The following is a 4,012-nucleotide window of genomic DNA, read 5'->3' on the forward strand; positions in this document are numbered from 1 at the left end:
CCTGAACAAGGCGTGCCCGAAGGATCCCTTCCCCCTGCCGCGCATAGATCAAGTCATAGACTCGACTGCCGGCTGCGAACTGTTGTCTTTTCTAGATGCCTATTCAGGCTACCACCAGATTCCTTTGAATCCGGATGATCAAATAAAGACTTCATTCATTACCCCGTACGGGGCTTATTGCTACACGACTATGCCGTTCGGCTTGAAAAATGCAGGCGCCACCTACCAAAGGTGCATGCAAAAATGCTTGCAGGATCAAATCGGTAGAAACGTTCACGCATATGTGGATGATGTCATTGTAAAGACCAAGGAGACGACTACCCTCCTTGATGACCTGAGAGAAACCTTCACCAACCTGAGAAGATTTCGGATGAAGCTCAACCCGGCCAAGTGCACATTCGGCGTGCCGTCTGGCCAGCTCCTTGGCTACCTCGTCTCTCAGCGAGGGATCGAAGCCAACCCGGAGAAGATCAGTGCCCTGGAGAAGATGGAACTGCCGCAGTGCCTCAAGGACGTCCAGAAGTTCGCTGGCTACCTGGCTTCCTTGAGCCGCTTCGTCAGCCGGCTGGGGGAGAAGGCACTGCCCCTGTATCAATTGATGAAGAAGGCGGACAAGTTCGTCTGGTCACCGCAGGCGGATGAAGCCTTCCGTGACTTGAAGCGCGTGCTCTCAACCGCGCCAATCCTCGCAATGCCGGCTTCAATGGAGCCGATGCTGTTGTACATCGCAGCCACCAATCGAGTGGTTAGCGTTGTCCTGGTGGTGGAGCGCAAAGAAGCCGGCAGGGAGCAGCTGGTCCAGCGCCCAGTCTACTACCTCAGCGAAGTGCTCTCCCAGTCGAAGCAAAACTACCCCCACTACCAGAAGGTCACTTACGGCGTCTACATGGCGGCCAAGAAGCTCAAACACTACTTCCAAGAACACCCCATCAAGGTGGTCGCTACAGCACCCTTGGCGGAAATCATCGGCAGCAAAGACGCCAACGGCCGGGTTGCCAAGTGGGCTCTGGAGCTAGCCGCCCATACCATCCTCTACGAGCCGCGCATAGCCATCAAGTCGCAGATCCTCGCGGACTTCTTCGTCGACTGGGCCGAGATGCAGTACCTGCCGCCTGTGCCGGATTCCACACATTGGAAGATGCACTTTGACGGTTCAAAGATGCGCAACGGCTTGGGAGCCGGCATCGTCATCACCTCTCCCAAGGGAGATCGGATGGACTACGTCCTGCAGATTCACTTCGCCGCATCCAACAATGTGGCGGAGTATGAAGCGCTCATTCATGGGCTGAAGCTGGCCAAGGAGATTGGCGTGCGTCGCATACTCTGCTTCGGCGACTCCGACTTGGTCATACAACAAGCATCTGGCGACTGGGACGCGAAGGACGCCAACATGGCCTCATACCGCTTCCATGTCCAGCAGCTATCCGGCTTCTTCGACGGCTGCGAATTCCACCATGTGCCACGAGCAAACAACGAGGCGGCTGACGCCTTATCCAAGATTGGCTCAACCCGGCAAGCCATTCCGCCGGGCATCGCCTTGGCAGTTCTCAAGAAGCCGTCCATCATACCGTCACCGGACTCGGATTCAATATTCGTGCCGGCTGACCCGGGGGCTGCTCATCCGAACCCGGGGGCTTCATCGCCCAAGTCGGGGGCTAACAAGCCGAACCCGCCGGCTACCATGCCGAACCCGGGGGCTTCATCGCCAAACTCGGGGGCCAGCAAGCCGAACCCGCCGGCTAGCAAGCCGAACCCGGCGACCATGCAGTCGAATCCGGAAGCTCCCACGCAGGAGGCCCTGTTGGTCAGCGTACTCGAGATAAGATGCGTACCTTCATGGGCACAAGAATTCCTCTCCTACCTCACCGATGGTGCGCTGCCTGATGATAGAGTCCAGGCCAGGCAGATTGAGAGAAGGGCCAAGGCCTATACAATCATCAACCACCAGCTGTACAAACGCAGCGTAAGTGGGGTGTTCCAGCGGTGCGTCGAGCCGGCTGAAGGGATTGAACTCCTACGGGAAATCCACCAAGGAGAGTGCGGACACCACGCCTCCTCCAGAGCCATAGTGGCCAAAGCTTTCCGGCACGGTTTTTACTGGCCGACTGCGCTCAGAGATGCAGAAGAACTGGTGAAGAAGTGCAATGGCTGCCAACGCTTTGCCAAGCAAAAGCACACGCCGGCTTCCGCCTTGAAAACCATCCCCATCACATGGCCGTTTGTCGTATGGGGCTTGGATATGGTGGGCCCGTTCAGAACAGCGCGAGGCGGCATGACTCATCTCTTGGTGATGATTGACAAATTCACTAAGTGGATCGAAGCCAAGCCAATAAAGAAGCTGGACGGCTCCACAGCCGTCACATTCCTCAAGGAAATAATCGTAAGATACGGCTACCCCCACAGCATCATCACCGACAACGGCAGCAACTTCGCCGAAGGCGTTTTCAAACGCTACTGTGGGGAGATGGGGATCCGAATGGACCTATCGTCCGTGGCGCACCCGTAGTCAAACGGCCAAGTGGAGAAAGCCAACGGCTTGATCCTAGCCGGCATCCGGCCCCGGCTGGTGGAGCCGCTTGAGCGCTCAGCCGGTTGTTGGATTGAAGAGCTGCCCAGCGTACTATGGAGCCTGCGCACGACGCCAAACCGCTCAGTCGGCTTCACACCCTTCTTCCTCGTATACGGGGCCGAAGCCGTCTTGCCGACTGATATCGAGCACGACGCGCCAAGGATCAAGCTCTACACAGAGGCCGAAGCCAAAGAAGCTCGCGAAGATGGAGTTGACCTGGTTGAAGAGGTCCGACTGATGGCCGAATCCAGGTCCACTGTATACCAGCAAAGCCTCCGACGCTATCACAGCCGGAAGGTCCAGTCCTTAGCATTCCGAGAAGGAGACCTAGTGCTCCGGCTGATCCAACGGACAGCCGGACAGCATAAACTGTCATCCCCATGGGAAGGTCCCTTCATCGTGAGCAAGGCAGTAGGCAATGATTCCTACTATCTCATAGATGCCCAAGAGGCTAAGAAAAACAAGGCAAACAAAACTGACGAGGAGACTAAACGTCCCTGGAATGTCAGGTTGCTCCGACCATTTTATACTTGAGAGCAGGAATGTATGTATCCCTTGTATCCCTTTTCTAAGCTATGAAAAAGCATGTGCCAAGGGCGCCGTTTCCGACAAGTTTTTCGCGTACTCTACTTTATTTTGCCAATTGGCTTAAACCCTCTCACGCGGCCGGCTCAGTAACGTGATCCGGTTTCCGACAGCCGGCTTCCGACCAGCTACAGACCGCAACCCGGCTGTCCGGCTGGCGGGAGTAAGGTCTAGGAAGCCGGCACGCGAAAGACGGCTAAGGGAAAGAGTAAAAGCGAGTTGACTTGCAACTTTTTCATAAAAGTGCCGGATTGCCGAATTCAGCTCGTTCGACTGAAATACTGTCGGCCTCACCCAGCGGCCCGCTCTTGATCCGGCGACGGATCGCAAGTCGGACGTACGACCGGCAAGAGCACAGCCAAAGAGTGGGGTGGATGGGAAAAAGCGAAAAGTCGAAAGAAAGCAACTCGGCACACAAATGATTAACAAACACATTAAAGTGTGACATAATGAAAGGACGATAATATTCATACATATGCACCCGGCATCCCGGGGATTTAATAAATTGTCTTGGCAAAAGCAACGACAAAAACAGGTAAACTAAGCAGCGGCTGGAGAAGGACCAGCCGGAGGAGCGTCAGCGGAGCCGGCTGCCGGGTCGTCTTCAGGCGCGTCTTCCGCCTCCTCATCCTCCGTCTCGTACGCATCATCAGACTGAGGGTTCGGGTCCGCGACGAAGAGGCCCTTATCGACGAAGTCGGCGATGGCGCTGGCTCGGGCAAGCCGGGCGGTCTTGTGTTCGGCCGGGAGCTTGTCCTCCACGCCGGCGCGCCGGTACTCAAGCTGCCCCAGGTCCACCTCATTGTACCAGGAGAGGACAAAGGACAGCGCCATGTCGGCACCAGCGCGCGTGGCAGA

Source organism: Lolium perenne, chromosome 5 (genome assembly GCF_019359855.2).
Source record: "Lolium perenne isolate Kyuss_39 chromosome 5, Kyuss_2.0, whole genome shotgun sequence".
Classification (NCBI taxonomy): domain Eukaryota; kingdom Viridiplantae; phylum Streptophyta; class Magnoliopsida; order Poales; family Poaceae; genus Lolium; species Lolium perenne.